This window comes from Phyllostomus hastatus, unplaced genomic scaffold (genome assembly GCF_019186645.2).
Source record: "Phyllostomus hastatus isolate PE091 unplaced genomic scaffold, TTU_PhHast_1.1 phas_contig_34, whole genome shotgun sequence".
Taxonomy (NCBI): domain Eukaryota; kingdom Metazoa; phylum Chordata; class Mammalia; order Chiroptera; family Phyllostomidae; genus Phyllostomus; species Phyllostomus hastatus.
Window position 1 is genome coordinate 37,361,726 of NW_025333857.1, and position 27,128 is coordinate 37,388,853.

The 27,128-nt window shown below is 42.6% G+C and overlaps 1 pseudogene; it reads right to left on the reverse strand.

Moving 5' to 3' along the window:
* Nucleotides 1–22,087: 22,087 nt before the first annotated feature.
* Nucleotides 22,088–26,887, reverse strand: LOC123819916 (annotated as a pseudogene).
* Nucleotides 26,888–27,128: the final 241 nt, after the last annotated feature.

Consider the following 27,128-nt stretch of genomic DNA (forward strand, 5'->3'; position numbering starts at 1 on the left):
CTCTTCAAAATAATTCTGGCTAAACAGTCCCACTTCTCTCCCCTGTTTTAAGCACTTATCACTAGCATACTCTACAAGCATGTTTCTGTTTCCATACCTTACTTGTTGTCTGCCCTTCCCCATTAGAACAGCAAGTTTTATGAGGAAGGAGCAGGGGTTTTGTGACCTATTCAGTGCTGTATTCTGAGCCCTAGAACCATGCCTGGCACATATAAGTACTCCAAAATGTTGAATGAATTTTTGTGACTGATATTCTTGTGGCCCAGTGTGTTGGCAAGGGCTGAACAGGCTCTTTTCTGATGAGTTTTGTTTATTGGGCTATATGATGGGAGAGGCTTGATAGAGGGCTGGGTTCATTTCATTGGGATATTGGGTGCTGGATAAGAAGACTTAGGTCATCTGTTTAGCTTGTGGCTGGAATTCTGATGTGGACTCATACGTGGGCATTGGTGCATCCCGACCGCTCATTCTTGTTTCTCCACTCAGTAGGTATTTCTCTGCCCTGCTTCTTGCCTCGGGGTTGCTTCCATCTTCTTCCACTTTTGCTCTTCAGGAGGTGTCCAGGTTTGGATGCTTTATAAAATACAGTTCCCAGGACAATTCTTAGTTTTCCAAGTTGGAAAACAGAAAAATGCTACCGTAAGCCCTATGATGGAGAGATGCTAGTGCTTGCATCAAGGATGCCAAGCTGATTAAAGTTGGTACACAGAGGGGAAGCCTGAAGCAGGAGTAGACAGGTGAATGCAGGATGGGGCTATAACAGTAGGTTTATAGATGTGAACACTTGAAACACATAATTTATTCTTGTATTATTATTGATTAATTACTGTATCATTTTCCACATGAATAACAGGAAACCTACTTTTGCCCCACCCTGTTATTTAGGCTCCTCAAAGGAGCCCATGGGAAACACAATGTGGTGGACACTGTGTCCTCCTTGGAAGAATGAAGGTTGCTTTGGGGACGGCCACTATTGGCTGAGATATTCAGGCTGGCACTTTGAGGAACTTCTTTTGTATGGCTGGGGCCATTTAATTGAGCAGTGGGTGGATGAGAGAAGAGTTAGGCAAAGGGTGAAAGATATCATGTGTGTTAGTTTCCCAGAGCTGCTAGAGCACATTACCACAAGTTGGGTGGCTTAAAACAACAGAAGTTTATTGTGTCACAGTTCTGGAGGCTGGAAGGGTGAGACCAAGGTGGCAGCTGGGGTTTTGGTTCCTTAGGGCTTTGAGGGAGAGTCTGTTCCAGGCATCTCATCTAGCTTCTGGGGATTGCTGGCCATCTTGGTGTTCCTTGGCTCCTGCTATATCACACCAGTCTCTGCTTCATCTTCACATGGTGTTCTCCCTGTGTTTGTGTCTGTGTTCAGTTTCCCCCCCTTTATAAGAACATATTACTCTAGGGGCTCACCTTATACCAGTGAGAACACATTTTAACTCATTCTATCTGCAATGACCCTATTATCAAATAAGGTCACATTCTGAGGTCCTTAGGGTTAGAACTTCAATACATAAATTTTGAGGGGAGCACACTTCAAGACATTACTCACAATTCACACACAAACACATTGTGGGTATTTAATATGTGGGTGAAAGGATTTCCAGTTCACTGTCAGCTCTCAGGCAAAGCACACTCAGTACACTGACTTGTGCAGTGCTGAATTGTATAGTCTACAATGTCCTAAAATACAGTGTAAACAAATTTATCGTCTATGCCTCTGTGAGCATTTGTATAACAATAATTCATTCTCAAATTATGCAATCACCTTGCTTATCACAGTGCTGCAAGGCTATCACCTCTTGACCAAGCTCACATGTTATTATAGGAAGTCCTGCAAACTTTTCACATTGTAATTGGTATGTTTTGAAGATAAGCTTTATATATTTTTTTTCCTACTGGTATGAGAAGCAAGTCATTTATTTATGTTCATTTGTCATTTCAACAAACGTCTAACGAATCCCTACTGTTAAGGGAAGACAAATCCGACTCTTCTCTCCTGCAGCATCAGGTAGGTGGAGTGAGACACACATGTAGGCACTTCAGTGAAGTGCTGGGCGCTGAAGAAAAAATCTGGGCAGTTTTTAAGAGAACTTTCTAATTGCTCTGAAATCTCCAGCTAACCTGAGTTGGGGACTCAACGCCTTCACAGAAAGGCGTGGGTTCTCCTGCTAGCATGTCTCCTCACCACAGAGTGAGAATAAGAACTTTCAGTCCTAGATGCTTCATGGAGCTCTCCACGAGCAGTTCTGACCCACTGATTGGAGACCCTGATTTCAGGCATCTGTAAAATTTCTATATGAAAGATACCAGAACAGTTAAGTGAAAAACCATGATTCGAAAGTTCACATTTAACAGACTTAGGCATAGTTGGTCATGATGCATCATGAGGCCAGATCATTTAGTGCCAAGGATGGCACTGTTCAGAGGTCCAGTGTTATGTACTCATCCCCTCCCTATGAGGACTAAATGGAAGACGGGGTGCTGACTGCTCACAGGAGGGTCCCTGAGAAGTGGCGTCTATGGGAGGGAGCAAGTTCTTTTCTTAAAGTCATTTAAAAAATGTTAATATTGCCAGGTGTGTGTGCCTGTGAAGTCATTACTGTCAGGTGATACCTTAATTAGTAATTAATATCTTGGTAGGAGTAACGTACAAAGTGTGAGAGGAGAGAGAATAACGTGGGTGGTGAGGGTGGTGGTGAGGGTGGCAGTGAGGGTGGCAGTGATGCTGGAGAAGGTATCTTGAAGGACAGGGGTATAGGGTAGGTAGAAGCCTGATAGAGGATGTGGAAGGCATTGTTTTGTTTTGTTTTAGGGGGTTTATTTTTTGCTACTCAAAATGTTTGTCGTGTACTGGGTTGTTAACTTGATCTTAGGTCTCTTTCAGGAAATAGAAAAGGATTTTTTAAAATGATATTTTATTGGTTATGCTATTGTAGTTGTCCCAATTTCCCCCCTTTTGCCACCCTCCACCCCTCACTCCCTCAGGCAATCCCCAGACCATGTTCATGTCCATGGGTCATGCATATAAGTTCTTTGGCTCCTCCATTTCCTATACTGTACTTTCCGTTCCCATGGCAGACAGTTGCAGATAGTTTCTATTCTGTAACTATCTATTTGTACTTCTTAATCCCCTCACCTCTTCACCCATTCCCCCACATCCCCCTCCCATCTGGCAACCATCAAAATGCTCTCTGTATCCATGATTCTGTCTCTGCTTTTCTTGTTTGCTTACTTTGTTTTTTAGATTTAATTGATAGATATGTATTTGTTGCCATTTTATTGTTCATAGTTTGGATCTTCTTTCTCTTAAATAAATCCCTATAACATTTCATATTATAATGGTTTGGTGATGATGAACTCCTTTAATTTTTTCTTGTCTGGGAAGTTCTTTACCTGCCCTTTGATTCTAAATGTTATCTTTGCTGGGTAGAGCAATCTTGGTTGTAGATCCCTGCTTTTCATGACTTTGAATGTTTCTTGCCAATCCCTTATAGCCTACAAAGTTTCTTTTGGGAAATTGGCTGACAGTCTTATGGTAACTCCCCTGTAGGTAACTGTGTTTCTTCTGCTGCCTTTAAGATACTCTTTACCTTTAACCTTTGGCATTTTAATTATGATGTGTCTTGGAATGGGCCTCTTTGAGTCCATCTTGTTTGAGGGTCTCTGTGCTTCCTGGACTTGCATGTCTATTTCCTTCACCAAATTAGGGAAGTTTTTCTTCATTATGTTTTCAAATAGGTCCAGTGTCTTGCTTTTCCTCTTCTCCTTCTTGCACCCCTATGATGTAAATGTTGGACATCTTGAAGTTGTTCCAGAGGCTGCTTGTACTACCCTCATTTTTTTGGATTTTGTTGTTGTTGTTGTTGTTCTGATTGGTTGTTTTATGTTTCAAATCATCGATTTGGTTCTCAGCTTTATCCATTCTACTGTTGTTTCCCTATAAATTGTATTATATTTCAATTAGTGTATCCTTTGTTTCTGACTGGATCTTTTTTATGCTGTTGAGGTCCTCACTAAGTTCCTTGAGCATCCTTGTAACCAGTGTTTTGAATGTGCATCTTCATTTTATTTAGCTCTTTTTCTAGAGTTTTGATCTGTTATCTGTTCTTTCATTTGGCCCTTTGTCTCCTCATTTTGGCAGCCTTCCTGTATTTGTTTCTATGTATTAGGTAAGCTGCTATGACTCCCTGTCTTGGTAGCGTGGCCTGGTGTAGTGGGTCCTGCAGGGTCCAGTGGAACAGCCTCCACCGTCACCTAAACTGGGTATTCAGGGAGCACCCTCTGTGTGGGTTGAGTACACCATCCTCTTGTATTTGAGCCTTGGTTGCTGTTGGCAGATCAATGGGAGGAATTTACCCAGGCCAGTCAGCTTCAGTGACTGCCTGTGACCACTGACTACCAACCCCTGCCTTCTGTGGAGGATCAGCTGTGCAAGAGCAGGGTGGTGGTGTTCCAATGTGGTCTGTAGCTGTCCACTGGGTGTGCAGGCTCTGGGGTTTCCTGGGTGGTGGAGGCCAAGGTCAGCCCTGACCTGTGTTCTGCCTGGGGCCAACCTGCATGCGCTATAAAGCAATCTGAGATGTTTGCTACTTGTGCTGGGCTTGGAGGTTCCCAGTCAAAGCCAACCTGTGAACCTAGGTTGGTTGCTGATAATGCTGGGCCTAGGTCCACTTAGCAAGAGGTATGTGGCCTAGGGGCTTGCTGAGGCCAGCTATTGCTTGTTTTAGAACATTTAGGAAGTTGTGAAGCATGAGCCAAGACCATCCATTCATATGGAAAAGCCACTGTTAACAGCTTGGGTGGACCTGTAAGTTGGGTGGGACAGAGACTCAGGAGATCTCCAGGGTGAGGCAAACAGTGTGAACCAGGTTTATGGAGCCTCAGATATGGCACCAGCCTGCAGGTTTTGTGGCTTTGTGAAGGGAGGGTTTAGAAAAGGGATAATGACTTCTTTCCACTTTTCTTTCTGGGAGAAAACTGTCCCCTAGCTCTTACCTTGATGCCAGATACTTCAGTTCCTTCCAGTATGCCACTGGTGCCTTTCAAGCTGCTACCCAGATGTTGGAGCTCAGACAGAGTAAGTTTGAGTAGGTGAGTCCATGTGCGGGTTCTTTAAGAGGAACTGCTTGGGATTCGAGAAGTTTCTTCCACCCACTCAATCCTCTCTAGTTTTTGCAGCCAGAAGTTATGGGGACCTATCTTCCTGGCACTGGAACCCTGTGCTGGGGGAGCTGATGTGGTCCTGGGACTCTTCGCTCCTGAGATATCCCTCCAGAATTTTTATCCACCACATATAGGTGTGGGACCAGCCCCTTCTGCATCTCTGCATCTCCTACCTGTCTGGATGGATGTGGTTTCTTTAATTCAGTAGTTGCCAGACTTCCATTCAACTTAATTTCTGAAGGTTCTGAGTGATGGTTGTTCTATAGTTTAGTAGTAATTTTGATGTGGTTGTGTGAGAAGGCAAGCCATGTTTATTATGCCTCCATCTTAACTGCAAGTAAAAGGAAGGATTTTTAAAAAATAAATTTGAGGGTGATAATAATCCTTTTCAGTTAATGCTGGAGCTCCTGCCTGTCCCATCAAAAACAGGAAGTTCAGCATCTCTCCTCCTGTGACTTTGTACAAGGCAGTTGGGGAAGTGTTCTAGTCTGTCCTTGTTTGACATACCTCTCCTTTCTGCATGTGAGTGGAACTAGAATCTACCTGATAGTCTACTGTCACCATCGTTTCTTGCTGCAATATGGTTACACTCTTGGGGTTGAGTCCTGCACAATTCCCAGTGGTTGGCTAGTCCATCATGCCCTAGAGGTGTTCTCCAAGGTTATTTCTCATTCCTATGTGTCTAACAACTATTTTGGAAGAGGTTGTTGGTATATGGGTTATGGAGTTGCACTTTTGCAATTTTTATTGGGTAAAAGGTAGAGTTGAGTAGGATAGGCAAGAATATGTGGTTTCTTTGAGAGTGCATTTGATAAGGAGAAGGACATAAGAGGAATACATGTGAACAGAAGAGACTATAAATTATCTGTGGGGTCAGGTTGGATGTGTCTTTGAATCATTTGCCAGACTTGTTTGTGTGTGTATGCGTAGTCTGTCCAGAAGGTATCCAGCCAGGCAATATGAAAAAATATAGACACTTATTGAAAAAGATACAAGATACACAAGACACGTACGTAGGACAATAATGCTCACTTCCCTTCAAAGTAGGCACCTTAGGATCTCACAGAGTTCTCCCAATCACATCAGCTTCCCCATCATATTTTCATGAATCTTATCAATGGTCTGAAATCTCTTCCCTTTCAAAAGTGATTTTAGTTTTGGGAAAAGCCAGAAGTTGCAAGGTGCCAAATCTGGGCTGTGGGGTTACTGAGTCTCCTGAGTGATTTGATGTTTCTCAAAAAAACTCTGCAGGAGATGTGATGCATGTGCAGGTGTATTGTTGTGATAAAGCTGCTGGTCACCAGTTTCCCATATCTGCGGCCGTCTGAAGTATCAGAGTTTCTGTAGAGGAATGTTCAAGATTAACATGAAAGTTGATGCAGATTCATTGCTCTAGTTGCTCAGTCAGTTTGAATGCCATGGCCACACAGTACACATGCTCACTCAACAACATCTACGGACTCCACTGAGTAATACAGTGAATTCATCATTGTTCATGCATGCACATCCCTGTCTATCCTCTTTGGCTGCCAGGTTACATCGATGTTGCACAAACCATTCTCATTACATTAACAATAGTTGGGCTTTTCCCAGACAGACCTCATATATATCTCCAAGTTTCTGTGTCCTGTGCAGCTGGAATTCTCTTCTGGGGCTAAGATGTGATCAATACAGGAGTAAAGGGATTTTAATCTGGGATGTAAGGCCAATGGAGTCTGGAAATTTGGTCATCTGGTATAACATCCTATTTCCTTTGGTTTTGATGCACTAAATATCCACTAAAATGTGACCTTAGTCCTAAAACCTCTCAATCTCTATGTTAGTATAGTAACCTGAGCAAAGACATGGTGCCTGCCCTTGGAGGTCAAACTATTTCACTGTCACACACCTCCTCGTCCTCATTTTCAGGAACCCAATGAGCACACATATTCTCCTTTTATCTACTATTGTGCGTCCCTAGAAAAGGACCTAATAAACAAATTCATAGAAAGTTGTAAATGATGAAACTTAGGTATGTTTCCTGTTTTAGGGGCATGAGATTTAAGAGTGGCTAGCCCTTTAAGGAAAATAAAATCGGGTTAATTTTGTAATTTCAGGTAGACATGAAATTATCAAGATGTGCTAACCTCTTTGAAGCACCTTAACTAGGAATTGGGTCTTTTTCTAACAATGCCCTTCACTTTCTCTTTTCTGAGATCCCATAACCAAATCTGCCACCCAGTACTTACGAACTGTTATCACGAAGACGGGCAACAAGCCTGTAAATTTTTTTTTCAAATCTGCCATTCAGCATTCATGCCATTCAGCATTTTGCTCTTAACTAAATTTCCATTCTTTCCCAAGTAGTATTCTCAGCATTTGAGATTATACATGAGGGTAGTAGGAATGGTTTGGTGGTCAAATTCACTTTGTGTATAATCTTTTTAAACTATGTCCTTCAGATAGAAACATTAGTTTCAGGAATGAACAAACAAATATGTTGTCTGATGTGTGTCACAAAAGGTTTTAATCTCCTTTACACAAATCCTGTATTTATTTTTAGGAGAAATCATGCTTTTCAAATTCTCTGCCTATGTAAGTTTTCTCTGCTTACAACAGTTATTTATTTTTAATGCATCTTTTACATATCAGTTCTCAGTCCTCTCTGTGTTTATTTTCTCCTAATTGCTTCTAGCCTAATGTTTTTTGTTTGTTTGCTTGAATTCTTTTTGAAATGGCTTCACTTGTAGGCACCAACCCTGAGGGAATCTCCCATATGTTTTTCTCTGTCTCTCCTGTTGCCATCCAGCTAGAAGTTCAGAAAAGGGCATAAAATGCTCTTCCTATGATGCATCAGTGACAATTCCAGTTTCCAGTAGCTGGAAAATATCAATAAATAGACCATGCTTCAGCCATCTCCCAGTGGAAATTCAAAAGAGTTATGACAGCAGTATGGTGAACAAGGCAATATATCGTCACAAGGCAAGTGCCAGCCATGGGAAGTGAGGGCTCGTCTGGGCCGCAGGCTAGGTGCTGCAGATGGCCCAAGGATGAGCATCCCCTGAGCTGTGGCTGAGTGTTGACCCAGCTCCAGATTCATCGCTGCAATCAGCTGTGCTTTGTGCTTTGCTGAGAGTCACTTCGGCCTGTCTGAAGGAGGCAGCTGTTGTAAATTATAAGTGCGGATCCAGGGGATAATTCTTGGCTTTCATCATGCTGTGAAGGCTTCAGCAATTAATTTCTTCTGTTCTCCTCGCAGCCAAGGATTCTCCACATTATTCATCTCTTTGAGCAAAAGCCATTGGTGGCCTCCGAGTTATTTTCTCATTAGTTTTAGAACGGGAATTACTTGATTGTGGATGGCTTGGGCTTGTAGTTCATTTTGCAGGTGGATTCTGATCAGGTAAGACCTCAGTGGTAACTTAATCTATCTTAAGCTCTCAGGGCATAGAGTTCAGTATGACATTTCCATTAGACACAAAGGTACCAGCTTGGCATTTTCAAAGCCAGAGGCACAACTTCCTGATGTCTTTACCTCTTGAAGTGGCTGGTTTCCCTGTGTGCACATGACCAGACCCAAATAATTTCACCAGAGAGCTGATCCTGGGCTTTTTATTTCTGTTACTACATGAGAAAACAAAACAAAAAAAAACCCCTCCCCAAACCACCCACCTTTTCTGCTGGGAGATTTAACACTTGAACAAACGGAGTCTGAAAGAGTAAGCCACAGGGGAGAGACTGCAGAGGGCAGAGGACGGAATTTAGTCCCCAGGGTTCTGTTTCAAGTCCCAGGTGCTCACAGAGAATTCAGAGGATGAAGATGGGGCTTGTGCAGGACCATTTAGCGTGTTCCCCTGATTGCTTGTGTTCCTGTGCGTGGGAAGGCTGACAAATTCCCGTCACTCACAAAACAGTTCAGCCCCCATATTCCCCTGATTAGAAGTCTTCCCTTTGTATTGTCTTTGCCAGGTCCACACTGTTGCCACATCAGCTGGCAAAGGACACAAATGCTTTTTAATGAAAGGGATGCTCAGAGACCATAGTGTCATGGAAACAACTAGATCAGGAGGCAGGAAAAGACGGGAGAAGCGTTCAGATGCCTATTTCTCAGGAGGCCAGCCTGGACAAGTTGCAACCCCTAGGCACGGGAGTCAGGGTTTTCCTCCTCCCAGGATGAAGGAGTGCTGACTTGAGGGGGATGCTGTGAAGTGGGCCAAGTTGGTCTTCTGAGTTCTTAGTCTCTGTGGTTAGAAACGCACTTAGCACAGCCCATGGTAGAGTAGGCACTTAATAAGTATTTGATGAGCAAAGGAATAAATACATGACGAGTGCCGGAAACCCATCATTTTGGTGCCTCCTTTTTGCAATGCAATTGGCTCTGGCTTTCTGGCTTCTTTTGCCTCTGTAGCAAAATTTCCCTGTTTGCTGTTCCACCACTGCTGAAGTAGTCATCTCATTGGAATGTAACCTGAACAACTCATTCTCTCTGAAGTATAATAGTAGATAATGAACAATTAAATGTGCTACCCTCGAAGGGTTAGGCACATTTCAACAGATGACAGGTAACTGGAGACAGAGTAAATAAGAATTAATTCATATGAAAGATGGGATTTCATGTTGACTGAGGCACTGTCTTCAGTCAGGAGGGGGCATTTATGTGATTTCCCTCACACCACACTATGTAGTGAACTTCCATTCCTTCTCTGTCATAATTTTGTTCCTGGATAGAATCATAGAAGATCTGACCAAGGTGATCGAACTCTGAAGTGCTTGAGTCATTCTCAGGGGAAGTCTTTACATCTCAGTGCGAGATTTGAATTCCAGCCTGGCCTTGGCTGTGCTGGGGACCGGGCGGAGTAGGGCATAACACTGGGAAATATGGACAGGTTCATTGCATATTTTTCAGATGTTTCCAATCAAACAATACATATGTGGGCCTAATGAGTCTTGAAAATAATTTGCAGTTCTGACAGCTTCTTTTTATGGAAGGCATGTGTTGAACACAAAGTCATAACCATCAGATTTTCTTCAGTGGGAGGGAATGAAGAGGCTGGTTCCCTTTGGGTGGAGGTAGGGAAGCTGAGCTGCTGGCTGAGAAGACAACTTGGCCAAGGTCATTCAGCAAGTAGTCAAACTGCCTCTCAGTTCCTAGCCTAGCTCACCATTGTCCTGCATGCCCCATTCTCTCAATTCGAAAGCCCAGCTGCATCTGAGTCAGGCTCCTTGGTAGGGCTCTGCAGAATGTGGGTGTCAGCAGTCTGGGCTTGCAGAGGCTCCAAAACAATACCAGGTATTTGTAGCAGGTATGTGCTGAGTGTTCTTCTCTCACTCTCTGCATTTGGGGCATTCAGCATATAATCCTACAATTAGTTCATTAAAAAAATAAAAACTACTTGCAGGTCACCTTTAAAACAAAGGGAGAAGCAATTTTGAATTTAGCAATTTTTCATTTTTGACATTTAGTACCACCTCAAGCTCTGCAGTTACAAATAATGCTGGTGGGAAACGGATCCTTTTATGCACATTTGAAGAAAGAAGGGTTATACATTATGAATAGAACAAGGAGAAAGGAATTGGCTGTGTAGTGCAAGATATTTTGAGTACATTAATCAGCCCATCTCTTTCAGAGTGGGAATCATTTTTAAACAGAAAGCAAACAGTTTGTACAATTCAAGTCTGCTTGATATACAATGGACATATGAGGGCAAAGGGAAGATGAGAAAACACAGGGAATGAGGCATTTAAGAGGGAGTTCCTCAGGGTAAAACAAGGCAGAGGAAAGAAACAGAAGCATCCAAGTGGCATCTATTTCTACTAATATTCCCACAGGGCTTGGCACCTTGGTTCTTTTATAAGGAGCAATTAGGCCTCAGCTATGTGCCCTGAGCACATGGAACTCACATTCTATGGGAGAAGACGGGAGCCTACTCAGAGAGTCCCAGTAGGACTTGCTATACACAGAACAAATACAGGGAAGGTCTATCAATTGGGGATGCTTTCCTTTACAAGTAATAGAACACACTGTTAACAGTGTCTTAAATAGAGTTTTGTATCTCTCACATAAGAAGAAGTCTGGAAGTAGGCAGCTGCTGTGTGGGTTTAACACCTCAGTGACATGAGGGCTGATACCTTTGTGATTTTCTTGGGCCTTCCTTCAGTGTTCCAAGATAGCAGCCATAGCTCCACGAGTCACATCCACTTTCAGAGTGGAGGACAGGAGATGGAAGTGGTGACTAGGTGGTTCATCATGGGAAGGAAAACTTTTCTGTAAGCTCCAAGCAGATTTCCACTGACATCTCAATGAGGCCAAACCGTGTGGTATGCCACTATCTTCCTCCCCTTAGCTGCAAGGGGAACAAAGAAAATGAGAACTTATCTCCTCTGGATCTCTCTTCTAAGTCTTGCTCTTTACACCAGCAGGCTGGCAGGAAATCAACAGACTCCCTTGCTCTTGGGTTTGGTCGATGGACAGCACTGGGCAGGTGGAGGGAAGGAGGAGAGCAAAGGTGGCGTCTTGGTAAGGGTATCTATCTATTACCTTGGCTCCCACCTTGTGTGGCTAAAGCAGGTAGGCTGAATTTTGAAACCTCTGCCAGGTGGTCTTCTCCTTGGTTGTTGGTAAGCATATGGTTTCCTTATCCTTTTGGGACTAAAGATGTCCTCGGGAGGAATTCAGGTTGTCAGGACTTTGAAACCTAAGGCTGGGAGACTTTTCTTCCAAGGCTGGGAGTAGTCGGCAGCATCAGTTTCATTAAGTGGTTTGTTCCTTAATTTTTGTTACTTTTTTTTTTTTTGGTTTTGAGTCTTGTTTTCTTAGTTTCCTATTATGTAATTAGGACCTAGTGTGGTGACAGCTAGAATAGAGCAAGAGATTTAGACGTTTGCTGAAAGGGGTCCTTGTACAAGTTACTTACCTTTTTATCCTTTGTTTCCTTATTTGCTAAATGGGCGAAGGGTTAGGGTGTCATCATGGCCCCAGCTTAGGCGTGACGCAAGTCAGAGACACACTGACTTGTGCGCCACGGCTGATTGCTGTTTCTGAGTCCTCATGTAGGTGGTTTTCCAGTTACAGCATTTCATCCTTTCAGTTTGTCCCACAAGGTAGGTTTTATGATCTCTTCTGTGGCTGCCCCAAGTTTGGAACAGGATTGCAGCACACGGTCTTGCATTAGCAAGACCTTGAGGACGAGGGCCGGCTGGGCAGAATGGCACTGCAATGGGCCATTGGTTACATGGACTGGAATTCAGTGGAGGGGGGAACCCAGAGCTGAGTAGGGTGAATGTGAGCTTTCCCTCACTTCCACACCCAAACTACCAGTGGCTTTCAAGAGAAGGTAGGCTTCCCCTGAGCTAAAAGGCAGATTTAAGCCAGTCTTGTGAAAATCTTAATAAGGTAACTCTGAAAGCTTGAGCAGATTTTGGCAGCTGACATTTAGGTTACAACTAATATTCGTTAGAGAATAAAGCATTACTTTGACTCTAAAGTCATTTTCTTTCAGAGATGGACAGAGAAACTTAGCAACGAGGCAGGTGCAGGTGTGACGGTAACATGTGCTGCACGACTGTCTTATCTGGCCCATGAAAATCTTCTGATGCTCACTTGTCACATACGACACCACTGCTATCTTTGGCAAGCCTAGGTTTGTGTTTCTTGGTTTGGTGAAGAGGAAAAAATTCAGAGAAGGGTTAAGATGGTATGCAGCTTCCGAGAAAAAAATAAATTAAACACAGTGTGTAAGTAAATGGTGGCTTAAAGAATTAGAAACCAGAGGTTAAATAGAAGGAATGCTCCTTTTAAGTTCCAGTTTAGCAAAACAGTTACCTTAGGGAAAAATAAAAATAAAAAATCACTTCCTTAATAGTCCAAATCTTTGTGACTAAAACATACTATTCACACCAGGCAGCCTGCTATTTAACCTTCGTTTTCTTTTACCTTCCTGTTTCCTGGTCCTGGATTAAATTCTAATTGATAAAATGCTTTTTGTTAGCCACATTAGTACGATAAACACAGAACTGTCTGCTGTCAGAACATATTTTTATTCTTTTAGGAAACCAAGCAGGAAAGATGATGAAAACCGTTTGGAAACTGAAGGTGGAAAAAACAGAAATAAATAAAAATAATAAAAATTTATTACTGCAGGTGATCCATGAACTAGAGGAGGGAAAAACCAAAGGATCCCTGGCTATGATTCATACCTTTGGAGAGGTTTCCTTAATGACTGCTCTTTTGTGTCACCAAAGCGGTGTTCATTTATCAGTCTGTGGTTTAATCCAAACCTATCAGGATGAAAATTCAAGGAGGATGAAGGTTAAGTGACAGACATCCTGACTTGGAAACTCCAGAGTTGATAAATGTCTACAAAACTTGACTGAAGAGGCTGAGAGGGAAAAAGCTCTTTCTTCGGAGCCACTGCAAACAAAGAGGTGTTTTCGGTGGGGGGATGGGAAGGCAGGGTGAATTAATTCAGATACAAACAGCATGCTTTATTTGAACTATGTGTTTAATTAATTGTGAGTCAGAGGGAAATTCTAAACTGTGTGTCTCCTATATATTAATGCTGGTAAATTTGTGGTGGTAAGTGTATTATAGCCCAAGGCACAGGGATTAATCATGGAAAAATAGGGTTTAAGAAAATTAAGATGTCCGTAGAGTTTTGCCAGTCCTCTAGTTCACAGGGGCACATTTTCCTTTCTGACCCTTGGTGCTTGTGGGTCTCACCACATTTCCCCTTTCTCAAATGTGGTCAGTCTGTCCTCTCCAAAGTGCCCCTTGTCTATCCGGACACAGAGCACAATGTCTGGCGTGTAGTAGGTACTCAATTTAATTGCATCAAATTATATTTAGAGCTGCTCTGGTTAACTGGTTATATTGCTTCTGGTATATTACACATTGGTGAAACCTCTTTCTGATGGACACAGCCCTTCCCTGGCTACTAAGTGTGATTAAGAGTTTAGCTCTAAAATCAAACTCAGAGTGATTTTGGGGAAGTTACTTAACCCTCCTGGCTCCATTTTCTCCATTCATACAGTGAGTCGTTTTGAAGATTGAGTTCCTGTTTATACGACTGCTTAGAAAGAAGAAGAAAAAAACCCGATTATTCTGGGGGAAATAGGCATGTGTGGATGAAGCTTTTTGGTACTGCAAAAGAATCAAAATCTGTAAATTCCTTAAAAGGTAAAAATTATGTCTCTATAGAAATAAGAAAAATGAAGAATTTGGCGTAAGTGACAAATCTCTTCTCTCCCCTCCCTGTCCTCTTTTCTAAAATACAATCAATCTCAGGAAATATACTAAAACCATACTAAAAACTAAAAACTTAGTATTTAATATTCAAAGATGATGCTCAAAAAGCAGTTCTGAAGGGTCTAACACATGGCCCATGCATCGTGACTGCTCCCTCAGCAAGACACTTACGAGGAAGATGACCTTCTACTTGTAAACGAATGGTGATAATGACAAATCATGAGGTTTTCAGGACCAGTTCCTTTGTAGGGCCAATACTGACATTTCACTTTTATCTGATTCATGGGTTGATTTCTGGGTTGTCTTACTTTATTCTACTGGATTCTCTCATTTTTCTATTTTCCTAAAGACTGTCTCATCCAAGGAAAAGATAAGATCTTGAATCAGGATGCACTTCTCTGGCACCTGAAGCATGAAAAACAAGCTTTTTCTTTGCTAACCGGTTTCATTTTTATTGAGTGGCTAATTGTTTAGGTCTGTCATTCCTTTCTACCCTGCCATGGGAACTGGAATGACAAATCCCTTGGGAGAGGACCACATGAATATAAGGTTGACCAAGATGCTGCGACAGTAGTTGGTGGAAATGGTCACTAGGGAGAAGGAGCTGGAGGACTGCCTGACTCTGGCATGCTGGTATCTGGCATCTCTCACATATTCTTAGGGCCAGAGCTCTGTCATGGGCCCGGCTGTCCCCAGAGAGGTGTTGTGGCACTCTGGTCCTGAGCACTGGAATTTTGAAAGAGAAGCTGTGGCATCTCTTCTTTCTCATGCCATCTCCAAAGACACAGTTTCCACCCCAGACTTCATCTAGACAGCTCTGCTGAACATTGGCAGGAAGGGAGCCACGCTTTGAGACCTCTCTGTACCTTCCGTGTTCTCCCTAAGGTGAACCTGCCGACTTCAAGGCCAGGGAGTGTGTTATTTGAACACGTTCACTTTTCCTTCAATGCCATTTTGAGAATCTCTTCCTGTAAGTGGTTTGTTAGGAACAAAATTTCCTATGATGATTTTTCAAGTCTCTTTTCATTTCCTTCAGAAGCTTTATATTCCTGTGTTGTATTCACGTTAGAACCTTAGTATTTAGCTTATTTAGAGAGATAAACAAATATTATGATAATGACAGCAGCCAATGAACAAACAAGTGATAATAACAGCAGAGGCTTAAATATAAGAATTAATTAACAAGAAACAGGCAACAGGCCCAGCTGTCTTCAGCAATTTTGAAGGCATAACTTGAAACATGGAAGATGTTCAAAGGAAACTTAAGTGGAGGAAAAAAACACAACACGTGCCATTAACATGCACGCCGCAGATGTGAGCTTTGTCAGCAGCATTTCTCTGTTCTTCCGGTAAATCTGAGACGGGCATTACAAGATCACATCAATTATGTCAAATTCAAAATGCCACATGACCTGAGAAAGCTAGAGGGAGAAATTTCACTGCTAAAGGCATTGGGGAAAATTTTATTAGCTTAATCTTAGTGTCATGTGATGCATTGTTCTGCTGTCCAGTTGTGAGGCTAAATCTATTTGTGCTTTTGTGTCACGTATGGTATTATGTTGACACTTTTCTTCTTTGCAGAGCAGCTCCCTTTGCCTTTCAAATATATAATTCAGTGGAAACCCTAAATAAGTGATATGGCCATATAATTGTCCTAACTGGGTCATTTTGGTGAATGAAAGTGTATACTATTTTTAAAATAATTTTATTTTTCAATTACAGTTTACATTCTATATTATATTAGTTTCAGGTGTACAACATAGTGGTTAATCATATACTTTACAAAATATTCTCCTGAAATTTCCAGTACCCACCTGGCACTGCACATAGTTATAGAATATTATTGACTATATTCCCTATACTGTATTTTACATCCCTGTGACTATTTTGCAACTACCAATTTGTACTTTTCAATCCTTTCACCTTTTTTCCCCAGTTTCTCCCCTCCCCTCTGGCAACGATTGGTGTGTTTTCTGTGTCTATGAGAAAAGTAGTTCTCCTTAAGTAGTTCTCTTTGTTTTGCACATTTCATATAAATGGGATCATATTGTGATCATTTGTAACTGGCTTCATTTAGTTAGCATCACGTTCTCAAGGTTCATCTATGTTGTAGCAAATGTCAGTCTTTTTTATTGCTAGAAATTACAACATTGTATTGATATACCATGTTTTATTTACCTATTCATCAGTTGCTGGACATTTGGGTTGTTTCCACCTTTTGACTATTATGAATAATGCTGCTATGAATATTTGTCTTTGTGTGGACATATATTTTCATTTCTCTTGAATATATGTTTAGAAATGGAATTGCTGGGTCATATGGTAACTCTGTGTTTAACACTTTGAGGAAGTGTCAGACTGGTCCCCAAAATGTCTGTGCTAGGTTCAGTTGCCACCAGTAGTGCATGAGGGTTCCACATTCTGCATGTTCTCAGCGACATTTATTATCTGGCTTTTCAATTTTAGCCACTTGTGTGTGTGTGGTGCTATCTCATTGTAGTTTTTATTTGCACCTCTCTGATGGCTAATAATATGAAGTATCTTTTCATCAAATCTTTTACTTACAAATGCATTCTGGAAAGAAGACATAAATAAGTGCGTCTGATCATAAACAAGTGTGTCTGATCTATTTTTAACTCATTTTCATGCATGACAGGAAAAGCTTATCTTGTAAGTATTCGAAAACACATATAGTGATGCCAATTCCTACTCAATGTATTTTCTGTTTCTATACTTTGAGTGTGTTAGTATAGTTACTATGTGGTTAAGAAACAGAAATATTACGCACTGGAATTGCTCTGTAAGATTACTTCTTATATGGAGTTGAGAGAAGAATTCACTCAAATGACTCCTCAGGATTCACTAAAAGGCAGAGCAGAACTGGTTGCCAAAGCCTTTAAAACTCAGTGCTTATTCATCACCAATGCTGTTTACATCTGTGGTGGATGTGTGTTCCACACGTGATAAATATCAAAGAAATGTGAGAGCTTTGACATGGGCACATAACATAAGTCTGAGAGATGGATGGCAAGACGTTTCAATGGGCTTTTGCACTTTAATCATAATGTAAAAAGCAGATTGTCATACATATGCCAAATAATGACTGTGAAAGTTGGGTGAGGGCACATGGGACACATTTTTCTATCTTCCCTTGTGCATGTTTAAACATTTCTCTGTTAAAGCAGCTTTAAAAAATTAGCAGATGTTGGGTGCCTCATAAGGAGAGGGAGAGGCCAAAGACACCTGGCAGGGACGTATCAGTCCATCAAGACGGGAATTCAGCTATCCCTCAATAAGGTGATTTTAGGATGTGTCATTTATTTGAGGTTGGGAAGGAAACTCATGTGAAAATGTTTTGCTGAAAAGTTCTCATCTCAAGGCTTCTAGGTCCTCTGAGAACAGTGGTCCAGCATATCAGTTGAGCAAGTGGAGATGGACTCAGCTTGGGGAAGTGAGATTGAAATAGATTTGAGTAGCTTTGGAGAGAGAACAGACTAAGGAAACAGGGACCTAAGCTCCATTTGTTTTGCCCACATGTTAGTAAGCATGGGATAATTGTTTGTGGAGTAAATGAATGATTTCCAGGTAGTTCTGGGACAGAATTTATCATCATACTAGTAGACTTGATTGAATTACTTATAAAGAAGTATTTCTGGAATAGACAAAAAGGTAGGATTCTGCCAGACAGAAAAGATTAAAGGAGATTGGAAGGGGCTTGTTTGTAGTAGAGCTTTTTCTTTAGCCTTTTTATTGAAATTATTGGGGTGACACTGGTTAACAAAATTATACAGGTTTCAGGTGCACAATTCCACAACATATCATCTGTACACTGTATTGTGTGTTCACCATCCCAAGTCAAGTCTCCTTCCATTACCATTTATCCCCCATACCCTTCCTTCTCCCTCTCCCTCTCTGCTCTCCCCAGCAATTCCCACACTGTAGTGGAGCTTTTTAAATGTCAGTTACCTGATAGAACATCAAGTTTACCTTTAGAGGGAGGAAGACAAGAATTTGGTGGATTGACAGGGAGTAAGTGGGAAAATGAATGACCTGTGTTCAAAACTTCACAAGGGGAATATACATTGGAAGCATAGATGGATGAGGCCGAAGGGTAGAAGGTCAGACCATACTATGGGAGGCAGAGGTGTTCTTGGTAATAAGCTCTACAGTGGGGCAGTAACTGCACTGGAATGGACATAAAGGACCCAATATGAGATGATGTGGGAACTGAGAGGCTGGGTTATGGGCAACTCAGTCCATATGAATGTTATAGCCCTCCACTGCCTGCTCACCTCCTCAAGTTCCCTGCCCTGGGCCCCATTCCACCCAATGTCCCTCCCAGGGCTCCCCCCAAAATCTGAATTTTTTCTTTGACCCCAAGTTTTAGACATTATAGGGTCAATGGCATAACTCTGGGCAAGAGGATTTAAGTGTGGTAGTGATAGGGGGCTGTGGTGGACATATCTTTTTCTTTTCTGTATACTCAGGATTCACAAGGCATGCTGGGAAAACTACCAGGACACGAGGATACTCATTCCATTTTTGTGTGCCAGTCTGTACAAGCAGAGTTGCCTTTCCTCCAGACCCCCATTATAAGAGTGGGTATGTGTGCAGTCTTGGCTCCCAAAAGAGGTATTTCATGGAGGTCCATAGTGAGCCCCCAAATATCTATAACCCTGGTGCATAGTTTAAAGCTCACTTTTGGTTCATGAGCCGCAGGTGTTCTCGGGGAGATTTACTATAGCTCCACCAAAGCCATGAATATTAAAGGTGATATCTCCAGCCTGATAAGTGACCTGTAAACACTAAGGGCAAGACCTTGTATATTTCCATCAGCATGGATGTAATATAATGAAGGCACCAAGATCACCTTCCCCAAAGACAGGGATGCCATCCCTGCAAATATTGCTTTAGTCCTCAAGGAAGAGTCCCATGACTTTTTGATGTTAGACATCGGTATGCTGTGCAGAGCTCTGACCAACCTCAGGCAGGTGGGGCTTAGATCAGATTGACAAATCTGGGGGCAAGAAAGGTCACAGTGTGGGGATGATGAGGCATATACTTTTGTTCCTCCAGCAAGGTCACTCTTTCCCCTCTTTGTACTTGCCCATTCACTTCAAGGCATCTTTCCCTTACTTTCATCTTTATTTCACCCTGAGAGGTAAACATTCCTCCCATTGACAGCTGAGTGATGCTTTTGCTCAGCAAAACCAACAACAACAACAACAACAAAATGTCACCAATTAGCCTGAAAAAATACCAAGATGGGAACCACTTCCCCATGGTGACTTACCAGTAGGCATACTTTAGTGTCAAGGTCAAAGTATGCTTCCCTAACACATTAACAAGACCCACAAGAAAGATTTTGTACCAGCATCTACTCTGTTCCTAGACTCTTACCCAGCCAGGCCAAAATCCACTCCAGCAATGCCCCCCCAAACACACTCATTCAGGGTTCACTCACCTGTGGGATCCTCTGATCATTGACTTCTAAGTAATGATTAAGCCACTCTCTCTTCTTCACTGTTATTTTCTGAAAAAATATACCTGTCTTTGACCCTCTTGAGATATAGAAGGCCTGTCTTCTCTACTGTTCAAAAGGATATTAAGCATTCCCTGAGACAGAAGGTGTGGGCTGCTATACATGTTCACTGAGGGTTAGCTACAAGGTAGGAGACAGAATCTATCTCCTCAGCCTCATCAAGGATGAAAGGGCATTTAGTGGGGCATGTGATATCTCTTTCTCAACAAGAGCTCTGGGGGAACTGATCACTTTTCGAAGCCAAAGGAAGCAATCAGTAGGAGCTGAACTAAGTTCCTCCTTTTCAAAAACACAAGCCCTGAGATATTCAAAACCCATGCCCCCAACAGTACACAGAAAACACATCACTGTTATTAGAGAAACACTTATTAGAGCAAATTAATATTCTCTACAAGGCAGGCATTATCTGGGGGTGGGAAATTTTTGTCTCTGGAAATTCTTGCGAAGTGTTTTCTAAATAGTAGAGATGGATCTCTGAACACAGGACCTTCAGCAGTGCTGAGAGGAGCAGGAGGTCCCTGGGCAGGTTGAGACTTGCAGATGGGGCTTGGATGGGGCACAGTTCTTCTGTGGGGAACAGATTTGGGGTGCTCCTGATATAATTGCTGGTCCTTTAATGCCACAACTTTTTGAGGGTGTTTGACTTCATTTCTGGTGTCTACTACTTGTAGAGCTGGGCCAGAAAAGACAGCAGTATTTGTCACTTCACAGGAGGGAACCCTGGAGTTGAAAGGATGCCCCTGGACAGACTCCGCCCAGGCCCACACTGCTGCCTTCTGCTGAGATTTCCCAAACTTCACTGCAGAGGGAAGCAGCTCTTGAGGGCAGATGGTGTCTATTGCCTGCTGATACCCCAATTTCTCTCCTCAAGGAACTACCCAATGTCTGTCATGACTTTCTGAGCTTCCATTGTCCCAGTAAAGGCCGTTCTACTTTGAACTGGGCCTTCGCTCTGTGCAGATGAAATGGGGTTGCCTTTTCCCTGGGAGTTTTTTTGCTTTTTGCATTTTATCCCAGGATGAAACCATTGAAAACAGCACTTAATTTTATTTCCAAAAAGGATTTCAAGAGGACACTCTTTTCTGAGTTAGGTTTTCGGAGACTTGTTCCCAAACTTCTCCTTTAATGCCATGTCCCAAGTAGGAAATCTCTTCCTTCTAGGTTGGGATGTTCCCAACCCTGCAACCCCTCCACCAAGCTCTTATGACCAGAACCTGTGGGGCTCACTGTATTTGCAGCTAGTGGGAAATTTTGACCCTGGTACAAACATGCTTAGGGACTCAAGGATCCTGCCACTGTTACATACTGTCATGCAGATGAACATGCAGCACCTGGGAAGCTCCTGTGTCCACACTGGAGATACCTTCAGCATGAGTCAGGGAGGCTTTGGAAGTCAAGCTGTCTGAGTCATGGGACATATCAGTGGGTTGGACTTGAGCCTGGCTATGCTTCCTGTTCTCCAATCTAGACTTTAACTCAGCAAAGAGTTGCTTCATAAGGTCTGATGATTTAGGATCTTAGAAAATCAATATTTTTGCTGGGGGGATTTCAGTGGTCACAGTAGTTTCTCCTTTGCTCTTATTCACATTTTTCCTTTGGGAGATTGCTGGCTTGGTGGTTGTCAAGACATCACTAGTTTTGGATTGAAGAGCATCACACTCCTCAGCCCTGAGTCTCTTCCTGGAAACAATGGGAATTGAAACAGTTTCTGATTTCATCTTTTTTTCTGCCCTCTTGCATTTCTTCTCTATCACTGGAATTCATGCTTTGATCCTTTGGCTCATATCTGGCCCACACTTGCCTTTTGTGCAGCTTTGAGAGGGGTGAATGTTGGCTATTGGAGAATGTCTCTGACTTGCATTGCCAACGACACCATTTGTGACAGGCAAAAGAGAGTGTCTGGCCCCTCTTTTTCCCTGAACCTCCTATGCAAGTGGTTGATATCAGAGGGTGATCGTTTCATGGTGCCCTGTCCTTCCTTACCCACAAGTAATATGACAGAGGGGGGAAGATTCAGGATGGGATTTAGAACTTCCTTTAAGGGGTGTGAGGCCCCAGATTTGGAATCCACTTCAGAAATCTGATTGTTTGAGGAGGAAGCATTGGAATTGAACAAAGAATGTGAGGGTGTATCTTTCAATTTGAAGATCTCTATGGATTCAAGGACCTTGGCAGGAAGGCCCCACAGCATCCTCATATGAAAGTTTGGTAATATGGGCTTCCAGCATCTGGTGTGCACTGGACTCAAGGAAGGAAAGCTCCTGGGATGTATTCAGGCAGTAGCCCTCACCCACTGATGGTGGGTAACTTCTTTGTTTTATTTTGGTTTGGGATTTCACAGAAATTGCTTGATAGCATGCCATGAACTATGCACAGTTCTAGGAAGCTGACTCTCATTGATTTCCTCAAACTTATTGCTCAAATATACTTTAAGGGCATGTTCTAGTTGTCTCTGACTTCCAATCTGCCCTGGCAGAATCATCATGTAAATGTCTAGATCTTTCTCAGAGTGATATCCCCTATCCTGAAGAGCTCTCCAAGTCACTCAACAGTTGATCTTTTGGATCATTCCCTGGGCTGTGTCCCTTATCTTTCCTCTTCTCTTCCTTTAGCTGAAGCATTTCTGAGCTCCTCTCATAGAAGCTTCCTGGTTGGCCCAATTCAACATTAGACTTTTGATACTCTGACCCTTATACACAGAGAGTCATGAGAGGCCATAATTGCTTTTTGACTCAGATATCCCTGAGCAATTGCTTGAGGCCTTATCAGTGACAGAGATTCATGGACCCTGCAGGGCAGGCACCACTGGTGTTGGGTGAGCCCCTATCTAAGGTGATGGTCTAGTTTCTACTGAAGTTCACTGTGGAGGGGAAACTCTATAGGAGGATGGAGACTGAAATGTGGGCCTGGGAGGGCCAGCAGTAAGAAGTGGGACCTGAGGAACAAAAGTCTTCCTGAGATCTTTGGACCACAGACCCTTATTGGCTTTGGGGTATGGGACTGGATGGTAGGATTGGGAGTGGGGATTGAAGGTGGGCCTGGGGTCAGATCTAAGTGAGAGATAGGGGCTAGGATTGGGGTAGGATTTGAGGCAAGGGTTGCGATTGGGCCTCAGACAAGGATGGAGGTAGGAAATAAAGAAGTACGGGAGATTCTTGGCCTGTAGGGGCATTGCAGATGGTGTTGAAAAATAAAGATTGGGAAACAGTCACCTGAGACATGGACAGCAGAGGGCAAGGACTCACTGTGCAGAGATGAAAGACTCCAGAAAAGCTGCATAAGTTTTTGCTTTAAATGGTCTTCTCAGATCTTAGGATATGCATACTGCTGCTAACATTCAGTTCCTTTGGTTTGCCTTTGCTGCTACAGAAAAGTAGGGCAACTAGTGAGTTGTGCTCATCAGGTCTGAGAAATAAGAGATGCCTAGGATCTATAAATTTGGCTGCAGGGTTTTTCCCAAAAGAGGTCTTTGTAGAATGGAGGGCAAGAAACTCTTGATGGAAATTACATTGTGCCAAGGTTGAAGAGAATGAGTCTTTGGGTTGGGGTGGTGAATGGGACACTGGGAATTTGGGTTCCAAGGGAGGAAAAGGTTCTGAAGGCTGAGATTGGCCGAGTGGTGATGGTGATGGAAAATCATTTCAGGGAGTCATTGGGTTAGTGGAGAGAATGCAGGGGTCGGGGGTGGTGGGAAAGGCTCAGGCTGAGGAGGTGGGATTAGGAGTTTTAGAGGGACTGCTGAGAAGGCAGGGGACTGAATGAATGATGGCTCAGTCATAGGAGCTGAGGAAGCCAGGAGAGACATGGAGTAGCATCTTCCAGGGACTCTGAGAATAGCAGCCAATTGTTTTCAGCAGTTGCATTATTGTGTAACCTCACAGGAGGGGTCTGAACATAACAGGTGATGAAAGCAGGTAGAATCATGATGCTGGCCAAGGGGGCTGCAGGAGACAGGAGGTATAAAGCTATGCCCAGGACCAGAACAAGTAAAGAAGGACCTACTGGTCTAGTGGGGGTGGGATCACCTGAAGCCTGCTGCCCTTTTACACTGAAGCCTGCTGCCCCTTCACATTGCCCCACATCCATGATTTCACAATACACTCAGTAGCACTCACCCTAACATCTTCATTCACATCCCTGTTCCTATGGAATCCACTTACCATGACTATGGAAGGCTGCACTGAATCCCTGGAGTTGCATAACATGCTAAAGAAAGATCAAGGGAAAGACAAGTCACCTTTTCAGGATAGAAATCAGCCCTCTTCTCCTCTTCCATCTGGTGGTATCTCCAACCTGGGAAACCAGGACAGTGGGTTGTATGGGATGAAGGTAGAAGCACAGGTATTACAGAGGAGTCTCTTTATGGGAGACCATTGGCATAATAGACTCTGAAAGACCCAAGAATTAGTAGATGAGGGAAAATGGTCAATGATATTAATAAGGTTCCTGTGTGTTGCTTCATTTATAAAGCACTTTTATATACATTATCTCATTTGATGCTCAAAAGCACTGTGTAAAACAGAGAGGTCAATGGTTATATCATTGATATTAATACTCTCACAATGTCAGGAGAAACAAGTTCTGACTCTTGATATCTGTTGGGCAACAGCCATTGCCCAGGTCCATCACTGCTTCATACCCAGGGACAGCAGAATAGGAAATCTGAGAAATCTCAGGTCCTGACCATCTTCCCATGAGTGTCTCCTCTGAGCACTCTTTATAATGAGAGGAACTGTGTCCAGCATCTGACACAGAGATCTTGGGCCTGGTACTTCATGGAAAGGAGAGAAAGGGTTACCCTCGGGGAGCTCAGGTGGAATAGGCAGAACCTTTTCTTTCAGTGGCCCACATTTCCTTCTCCTCTTGGCTCTGCTCTGATGCTGGAGATGAAGTATGAAGGGTTGGGATTTGTTTCTCTAACTTCTCTCCCTAGGAAACTCAGACTCTATTGTCTAAGAATAATGTCTCTCTGAGCCAACCAAACTCATTGTAATTAATAGAACTTCATATTCCTTCCTCTTACCAATTTTTAAAGGTTAATCTTAAAAGCAGCAAGAGAAAATGAGAGAGTTACTTACAAAGGAGTTCTCATAAGATTATCAGTTGACTTCTCAAAAGAAACCTTAGAGGCAAGGGGCTGGAAAGAAGTATTTGAAGTCATGAAAGGCAAGGACCTACACCATCCAGCAAAGCTATCATTTAGAATGGAAGGGGAGATAAAGTGCTTCTCAGATAAGGTCAAGTTAAAGAAGTTCATCATCACCAAGCCCTTATTATGTGAAATGTTAGAGGGACTTACCTAAGAAAAAGAAGATCAAAACTATGAACACTAAAATGACAAGTAACTCACCACTATCAACAACTGAACCTAAAGAACAAAAACCAAAAAACAAAGTATGCAAACAACTAGAATAGGAACAGAATTACAGAAATGGAGATCACATGGAGGATTATCAGCAGGGAGGGGGTAGAATGAGAAACGGGGAAAAGGTACAGGGAATAAGAAGCATAATTCTTAGGTACACAATAGAGAGGGTGCAGTTAAGAATAGTATAGAAAATGGAGAAGCCAAACAACTTACATGTAGGGCCCATGGACATGAACTAAGGGGGGAAATGGTAGGGGCATGTAAAGCAGAGGGGGATAAAGGGGAGAAAAAAATGGGACAACTGTAATAGCATAACCAATAAAATATACTTAAAAATAGCACATTTTAAATCTTTCTTCAAAAAAACTCTAAGAAGGATTTTGTCTATGAGGTTCACACCCACACTTGATATTCTCAGAAGACCTCTGCTCAGTGAGGGCATAGAATCTGAGGCCAAGAGTTGCATCTCTGCTCCCTCAGATAGGACCCTGTAACCCAGGATAGGACCCTGTAACCCAGAACAGAGCTCAGGCTCCAGTTTCTGCTCAGAGGCTCTCAGAAGTTCAGCACTGCTCTCCTCCTAATCAGCCTAACACAAAGGCTTGGTCTAGTGATGCCTGACAGGGGAATATGACTCATGATGAAGTGCTGGTTAATGCTTATGTCTTGCAGAGATCCCAAAGTCTCTAAATAACTTGGTCCAGAAGTAGGGAATCACTGTTTTTTGGGATTTTAGCCAGAAGCCTGTCACCATACCCATATGGTCTGTGAGCTTCATATGGTAACCTGAGTCCTCCCTAACCCCTTAGCCCTGCCTGGTGTCTTTCTCTAGAAGAGTGATATTCTAGTTTCTCTTTAGACATGCCATTTTAGGTGTGTCTCTGATCCAACCAAACTGATTTATAAATGTGGGACTAGAAATGGAAACAACAATAAAGAATCTCTGTTGGGGATCGCTCAGGGTTCCTTACCTTTTGTGTGTGTGTGTTTATTTTCCCAGAAGATTGGTATTTTTACCAGGAAACAAAAGAAGAGGAGGATCAACCACAGCATAGAGATGTAAATTAGGGTGTGGTTACAATCTAAAGATTCTGAGCAGAAGCTCAGATAAAGCTCTCAGAGGCTATTCAGAAACTGGCTGAACGTCATTTTCTGAATGGCAAAGCTGCCTGAGGCAACTGAGCTCTGAGTGGGCACACTGCTGACTTTATTGCCAGGTCTGCATCACAGAGCACTGAAGAGTCACAAAGGGTTTCTGAGGGTGGGGGAGGCACACCTTGAAGATAGTGTGTCTATGGCCCCTCCCCCACCATCAGCCTAGAAGGCCCCTCCTCCCATCTTGGGCCTCTAGATTCCTCTCCTCTACCCTGCCAAGTTACTTTCTAACCCACCTTATATCATATATATTTACCTTAATGAATGCTCTGCTTGTTCATCTGTAACCCAGATATTACCTGGGTCCCTCTTTACTGTTTGGAGAACTTGACTTGGATTTACTATGTTCACTACCTTGAAAGTCTGAAATAGTGGCTGGAATTGTTGCTTGTACCCAGACATTTACACTCAGGATCATATAAATCCTCAGAGCCATCTTTCCTATAGAATATTTTGCCTTTCACAAACCCAGATATAGAGCTTAACGTTCTTTTATACTCAGTTTTCTGAATGTTGAATAGTAAATTTTAGATTTTGTTTTGGTTAGCCTTTACTATCTTCAATCAGAGGAGCTGACTCAAATAATTAAAATAATTTATTCTCCAATATTCACAAAACTAAAATGAGAATAAAATAAATAATTAAATCTTTAAGTGATCTTGGGGGTAAATCTGTAG